Below are 9,202 nucleotides of genomic sequence, written 5' to 3' on the forward strand. Positions count from 1 at the left end.
TTATACAGATGGCAGCGCAGATATTTCTATGGATATGTAGGTGGCAGTGTAAATATATCCATGTTTATAAAGAAAGCGGTGTAGATATTTCCATGTTTATATAGATTGCGGTGTAGATATTTCCATGTTTATACAGATAACATTGTAAGTATTTCCATGTTTATACAGATGGTGCTGTAGATATTTCGATGTTTATAGAGATAGCAGTGGAGATATTTCCATGTTGATACAGATAGCGGTGTAGATATTACCATGTTTATACTGATCGCGGTGTAGATATTTCCATGTTTATAGAGATGGCGGTGTAGATATTTCCATGTTCATAGAGATAGCGGTGTTGATTTTTCCATGTTTATAGAGATAGCGGTGAGGATATTTCCATGTTTATACAGATAGGGGTGTAGATATTTCCATGTATATAGAGATGGCGGTGTAGATATTTCCATGTTTACACAGATCATGGTGTAGATGTTTCCATGTTTATTCAGATCATGGTGTAGATATTTCCATGTTTTTACAGATCGCGGTGTTGATATTATCATGTTTATAGGGATAGCGGTGCAAATATTTACACATTTATACTGATAGCGGTGTCGTTATTAGCATGTTTATACAGATAGCGGTGTAGATATTTCCATGTAAAAACAGATGTCTGTGTATATATTTCCATGTTTAAACAGATGGCGGTGTAGATATTTCCTTGTTTATACAAATAGCGGTGTAGTTATTTCCATGTTTATACAGATAGCGGTGTAGATATTTCCATGTATATACAGATGGCTGTGTAGATATTTCCATGTTTATACAGATGGCTGTGTAGATATTTCCATGTTTATACTGATGACATTGTAGGTATTTCCATGTTTATACAGATGGCGGTGTAGATATTTCCATGTTTATAGAGATAGCTGTGTAGATATTTCCATGTTTATACAGATAGCGGTGTAGATATTTCCATGTTTATACAGATCGCGGTGTAGATATTTCCATGTTTATACAGATCGCGGTGTAGATATTTCCATGTTTATGCAGATCGCAGTGTAGATATTTACATGTTTATGCAGATATTGGTGTAGATATTTCCATGTTTATACAGATAGCGCTGTAGATATTTCCATGTTTATACAGATGGCGGTGTGGATATTTCCATGTTTATAGAGATGGCGGTGAAGATATTTCCATGTTTATAGAGATAGCGGTGTAGATATATCCGTGTTCATAGAGATAGCAGTGAGGATATTTCCATGTTTATACAGATAGCGGTGCAGATATTTCCATGTTTGTACAGATGGCGGTGTTGATATTTCCATCTATACACAGATGACCGTGTAGATATTTCCATGTTTATACAAATGGCGGCACAGATATTTCTATGGATATGTAGATGGCGGTGTAGATATTTCCATGTTTATTCAGATAGCGGTGTAGTTATTTCCATGTTTATATATATAGCGGTGTAGATATTTCCACATATATACACATGGCTGTGTAGATATTTCCATGTTTATACAGATGGCGGCACAGATATTTCCATGTTTATACAGATAACTTTGTATTTCCATGTTTATACAGATGGCGGTGTAGATATTTCGCTGTTTATAGAGATAGCAGTGGAGATATTTCCAACTTTGTACAGATAGCGGTGTAGATATTTCCATGTTTATACTGATCGCGGTGTAGACATTTCCATGTTGATAGAGATGGCTGTGTAGATATTTCCATGTTCATAGAGACAGCGGTGTTGATTTTTCCATGTTTATAGAGATAGCTGTGTGGATATTTCCATGTTTATACAGATTGGGGTGTAGATATTTCCATGTTTACAGAGATGGCGGTGTAGGTATTTCCATGTTTATACAGATCACGGTGTAGATATTTCCATGTTTATACAGATCGCGGTGTAGATATTTCCATGTTTATACAGATCACGGAGTAGATATTTCCATGTTTATAGAGATAGCGGTGTAGATATTTCCATGTTTATACAGGTAGCGGTGGAGATATTTCCATGTTTATACAGACCGCGGTGTAAATATTTCCATGTTTATACAGATAGCGTTGCAGATATTTCCATGTTTGTACAGATGGCGGTGTTGATATTTCCATCTATACACCGATGACCATGTAGATATTTCCATGTTTATACAGATGGCAGCGCAGATATTTCTATGGATATGTAGGTGGCAGTGTAAATATTTCCATGTTTATAAAGAAAGCGGTGTAGATATTTCCATGTTTATATAGATAGCGGTGTAGATATTTCCATGTTTATACAGATAACATTGTAAGTATTTCCATGTTTATACAGATGGCGCTGTAGATATTTCGATGTTTATAGAGATAGCAGTGGAGATATTTCCATGTTTATACAGATAGTGGTGTAGATATTACCATTTTTATACTGATCGCGGTGTAGATATTTCCATGTTTATAGAGATGGCAGTGTAGATATTTCCATGTTCATATAGATAGCGGTGTTGATTTTTCCATGTTTATAGAGATAGCGGTGAGGATATTTCCATGTTTATACAGATAGGGGTGTAGATATTTCCATGTATATAGAGATGGCGGTGTAGATATTTCCATGTTTATACAGATCACGGTGTAGATGTTTCCATGTTTATTCAGATCATGGTGTAGATATTTCCATGTTTTTACACATCGCGGTGTTGATATTATCATGTTTATAGGGATAGCGGTGCAAATATTTCCACATTTCTACTGATAGCGGTGTAGTTATTAGCATGTTTATACAGATAGCGGTGTAGATATTTCCATGTAAAAACAGATGTCTGTGTATATATTTCCATGTTTAAACAGATGGCAGTGTAGATATTTCCTTGTTTATACAAATAGCGGTGTAGTTATTTCCATGTTTATACAGATAGCGGTGTAGATATTTCCATGTATATACATATGGCTGTGTAGATATTTCCAGGTTTATACAGATGGCTCTGTAGATATTTCCATGTTTATACTGATGACTTTGTAGGTATTTCCATGTTTATACAGATGGCGGTGTAGATATTTCCATGTTTATAGAGATAGCTGAGTAGATATTTCCATGTTTATACAGATAGCGGTGTAGATATTTCCATGTTTATACAGATCGCGATGTAGATATTTCCACGTTTATACAGACTGCGGTGTAGATATTTCCATGTTTATACAGATAGCGGTGCAGATATTTCCATGTTTGTACAGATGGCGGTGTTGATATTTCCATCTATACAGAGATGACCGTGTATTTATTTACATGTTTATACAGATGGCGGCACAGATACTTCTATGGATATGTAGATGGCGGTGTAGATATTTCCATGTATATACAGATAGCGGTGTAGTTATTTCCATGTTTATATATATAGCGGTGTAGATATTTCCACATATATACACATGGCTGTGTAGATATTTCCATGTTTATACAGATGGCGGCACAGATATTTCCATGTTTATACAGATAACTTTGTAAGTATTTCCATGTTTATACAGATGGCGGTGTAGATATTTCGCTGTTTATAGAGATAGCAGTGGAGATATTTCCATGTTTATAGAGATAGCAGTGTAGATATTTCCATGTTTATACTGATCGCGGTGTAGACATTTCCATGTTTATAGAGATGGCGGTGTAGATATTTCCATGTTCATAGAGACAGCGGTGTCTATTTTTCCATGTTTATAGAGATAGCTGTGTGGATATTTCCATGTTTATACAGATCACGGTGTAGATATTTCCATGTTTATAGAGATAGCGGTGTAGATATTTCCATGTTTATACAGATAGCGGTGTAGATATTTCCACGTTTATACAGACCGCGGTGTAAATATTTCCATGTTTATACAGATAGCGTTGCAGATATTTCCATGTTTGTACGGATGGCGGTGTTGATATTTCCATCTATACACAGATGACCGTGTAGATATTTCCATGTTTATACAGATGGCGGCACAGATATTTCTATGGATCTGTAGATGGCGGTGTAGATATTTCCATGTTTATACAGATAGCGGTGTAGTTATTTCCATGTTTATATATATAGCGGTGTAGATATTTCCACATATATACACATGACTGTGTAGATATTTCCATGTATATACAGATGGCGGCACAGATATTTCCATGTTTATACAGATAACTTTGTAAGTATTTCCATGTTTATACAGATGGCGGTGTAGATATTTCGCTGTTTATAGAGATAGCAGTGGAGATATTTCCATGTTTGTGCAGATAGCGGTGTAGATATTTCCATGTTTATACTGATCGCGGTGTAGACATTTCCATGTTTATAGAGATGGCGGTGTAGATATTTCCATGTTCATAGAGACAGCGGTGTTGATTTTTCCATGTTTATAGAGATAGCTGTGTGGATATTTCCATGTTTATACAGATTGGGGTGTAGATATTTCCATGTTTACAGAGATGGCGGTGTAGGTATTTCCATGTTTATACAGATCACCGTGTAGATATTTCCATGTTTATACAGATCGCGGTGTAGATATTTCCATGTTTATACAGATAGCGTTGCAGATATTTCCATGTTTGTACAGATGGCGGTGTTGATATTTCCATCTATACACAGATGACCGTGTAGATATTTCCATGTTTATACAGAAGGCAGCGCAGATATTTCTATGGATATGTAGGTGGCAGTGTAAATATATCCATGTTTATAAAGAAAGCGGTGTAGATATTTCCATGTTTATATAGATTGCGGTGTAGATATTTCCATGTTTATACAGATAACATTGTAAGTATTTCCATGTTTATACAGATGGCGCTGTAGATATTTCGATGTTTATAGAGATAGCAGTGGAGATATTTCCATGTTGATACAGATAGCGGTGTAGATATTACCATGTTTATACTGATCGCGGTGTAGATATTTCCATGTTTATAGAGATGGCGGTGTAGATATTTCCATGTTCATAGAGATAGCGGTGTTGATTTTTCCATGTTTATACAGATAGCGGTGAGGATATTTCCATGTTTATACAGATAGGGGTGTAGATATTTCCATGTATATAGAGATGGCGGTGTAGATATTTCCATGTTTACACAGATCATGGTGTAGATGTTTCCATGTTTATTCAGATCATGGTGTAGATATTTCCATGTTTTTACAGATCGCGGTGTTGATATTATCATGTTTATAGGGATAGCGGTGCAAATATTTACACATTTATACTGATAGCGGTGTCGTTATTAGCATGTTTATACAGATAGCGGTGTAGATATTTCCATGTAAAAACAGATGTCTGTGTATATATTTCCATGTTTAAACAGATGGCGGTGTAGATATTTCCTTGTTTATACAAATAGCGGTGTAGTTATTTCCATGTTTATACAGATAGCGGTGTAGATATTTCCATGTATATACAGATGGCTGTGTAGATATTTCCATGTTTATACAGATGGCTGTGTAGATATTTCCATGTTTATACTGATGACATTGTAGGTATTTCCATGTTTATACAGATGGCGGTGTAGATATTTCCATGTTTATAGAGATAGCTGTGTAGATATTTCCATGTTTATACAGATAGCGGTGTAGATATTTCCATGTTTATACAGATCGCGGTGTAGATATTTCCATGTTTATACAGATCGCGGTGTAGATATTTCCATGTTTATGCAGATCGCAGTGTAGATATTTACATGTTTATGCAGATAGCGGTGTAGATATTTCCATGTTTATACAGATAGCGCTGTAGATATTTCCATGTTTATACAGATCGCGGTGTAGATATTTCCATGTTTATACAGATGGCGGTGTGGATATTTCCATGTTTATAGAGATGGCGGTGAAGATATTTCCATGTTTATAGAGATAGCGGTGTAGATATATCCGTGTTCATAGAGATAGCAGTGAGGATATTTCCATGTTTATACAGATAGCAGTGTAGATATTTCCATTATTGTAGAGATAGCAGTTTAGATATTTCATATTTATACAGATAGCGGTGTAGATATTTCCAGGTTTATACAGATGGCGGTGTAGATATTTCCATGTTTATACACATGACTGTGTAGGTATTTCCATGTTTATACAGATGGCTTTGTAGATATTTCCATGTTTATAGAGATAGCGGTGCAGATATTTCCATGTTTATACAGATAGCGGTGTAAATATTTCCATGTTTATACAGATCGTGGTGTAGATATTTCCATGTTTATACAGATAGCGGTGTAGATATTTCCATGTTTATACAGACTGCGGTGTAGATATTTCCATGTTTATACAGATAGCGGTGCAGATATTTCCATGTTTGTACAGATCGCGGTGTTGATATTTCCATCTATACACAGATGACCGTGTAGATATTTCCATGTTTATACAGATGGCGGCACAGATATTTCTATGGATATGTAGATGGCGGTGTAGATATTTCCATGTTTATTCAGATAGCGGTGTAGTTATTTCCATGTTTATACATATAGCGGTGTAGATATTTCCACATATATACACATGGCTGTGTAGATATTTCCATGTTTATACAGATGGCGGCACAGATATTTCCATGTTTATACAGATAACTTTGTATTTCCATGTTTATACAGATGGCGGTGTAGATATTTCGCTGTTTATAGAGATAGCAGTGGAGATATTTCCATCTTTGTACAGATAGCGGTGTAGATATTTCCATGTTTATACTGATCGCGGTGTAGACATTTCCATGTTGATAGAGATGGCTGTGTAGATATTTCCATGTTCATAGAGACAGCGGTGTTGATTTTTCCATGTTTATAGAGATAGCTGTGTGGATATTTCCATGTTTATACAGATCGGGGTGTAGATATTTCCATGTTTACAGAGATGGCGGTGTAGGTATTTCCATGTTTATACAGATCACGGTGTAGATATTTCCATGTTTATACAGATCGCGGTGTAGATATTTCCATGTTTATACAGATCACGGAGTAGATATTTCCATGTTTATAGAGATAGCGGTGTAGATATTTCCATGTTTATACAGGTAGCGGTGGAGATATTTCCATGTTTATACAGACCGCGGTGTAAATATTTCCATGTTTATACAGATAGCGTTGCAGATATTTCCATGTTTGTACAGATGGCGGTGTTGATATTTCCATCTATACACAGATGACCATGTAGATATTTCCATGTTTATACAGATGGCAGCGCTGATATTTCTATGGATATGTAGGTGGCAGTGTAAATATTTCCATGTTTATAAAGAAAGCGGTGCAGATATTTCCATGTTTATATAGATAGCGGTGTAGATATTTCCATGTTTATACAGATAACATTGTAAGTATTTCCATGTTTATACAGATGGCGCTGTAGATATTTCGATGTTTATAGAGATAGCAGTGGAGATATTTCCATGTTTATACAGATAGCGGTGTAGATATTACCATTTTTATACTGATCGCGGTGTAGATATTTCCATGTTTATAGAGATGGCAGTGTAGATATTTCCATGTTCATATAGATAGCGGTGTTGATTTTTCCATGTTTATAGAGATAGCGGTGAGGATATTTCCATGTTTATACAGATAGGGGTGTAGATATTTCCATGTATATAGAGATGGTGGTGTAGATATTTCCATGTTTATACAGATCACGGTGTAGATGTTTCCATGTTTATTCAGATCATGGTGTAGATATTTCCATGTTTTTACAGATCGCGGTGTTGATATTATCATGTTTATAGGGATAGCGGTGCAAATATTTCCACATTTCTACTGATAGCGGTGTAGTTATTAGCATGTTTATACAGATAGCGGTGTAGTTATTTCCATGTAAAAACAGATGTCTGTGTATATATTTCCATGTTTAAACAGATGGCAGTGTAGATATTCCCTTGTTTATACAAATAGCGGTGTAGTTATTTCCATGTTTATACAGATAGCGGTGTAGATATTTCCATGTATATACATATGGCTGTGTAGATATTTCCAGGTTTATACAGATGGCTCTGTAGATATTTCCATGTTTATACTGATGACTTTGTAGGTATTTCCATGTTTATACAGATGGCGGTGTAGATATTTCCATGTTTATACAGGTAGCGGTGGAGATATTTCCATGTTTATACAGACTGCGGTGTAAATATTTCCATGTTTATACAGATAGCGTTGCAGATATTTCCATGTTTGTACAGATGGCGGTGTTGATATTTCCATCTATACACCGATGACCATGTAGATATTTCCATGTTTATACAGATGGCAGCGCAGATATTTCTATGGATATGTAGGTGGCAGTGTAAATATTTCCATGTTTATAAAGAAAGCGGTGTAGATATTTCCATGTTTATATAGATAGCGGTGTAGATATTTCCATGTTTATACAGATAACATTGTAAGTATTTCCATGTTTATACAGATGGCGCTGTAGATATTTCGATGTTTATAGAGATAGCAGTGGAGATATTTCCATGTTTATACAGATAGTGGTGTAGATATTACCATTTTTATACTGATCGCGGTGTAGGTATTTCCATGTTTATAGAGATGGCGGTGTAGATATTTCCATGTTCATATAGATAGCGGTGTTGATTTTTCCATGTTTATAGAGATAGCGGTGAGGATATTTCCATGTTTATACAGATAGGGTTGTAGATATTTCCATGTATATAGAGACGGCGGTGTAGATATTTCCATGTTTATACAGATAGGGTTGTAGATATTTCCATGTATATAGAGATGGCGGTGTAGATATTTCCATGTTTATACAGATCACGGTGTAGGTGTTTCCATGTTTATTCAGATCATGGTGTAGATATTTCCATGTTTTTACAGATCACGGTGTTGATATTATCATGTTTATAGGGATAGCAGTGCAAATATTTCCAAATTTATACTGATAGCGGTGTAGTTATTAGCATGTTTATACAGATAGCGGTGTAGATATTTCCATGTAAAAACAGATGTCTGTGTATATATTTCCATGTTTAAACACATGGCGGTGTAGATATTTCCTTGTTTATACAAATAGCGGTGCAGTTATTTCCATGTTTATACAGATAGCGGTGTAGATATTTCCATGTTTATACAGACTGCGGTGTAGATATTTCCATGTTTATACAGATAGCGGTGCAGATATTTCCATGTTTGTACAGATGGCGGTGTTGATATTTCCATCTATACACAGATGACCGTGTAGATATTTCCATGTTTATACAGATGGCGGCACAGATATTTCTATGGATCTGTAGATGGCGGTGTAGATATTTC

The sequence above is a fragment of the Pan troglodytes genome, chromosome 11 (assembly GCF_028858775.2).
Source record: "Pan troglodytes isolate AG18354 chromosome 11, NHGRI_mPanTro3-v2.0_pri, whole genome shotgun sequence".
In the NCBI taxonomy this organism is placed as follows: domain Eukaryota; kingdom Metazoa; phylum Chordata; class Mammalia; order Primates; family Hominidae; genus Pan; species Pan troglodytes.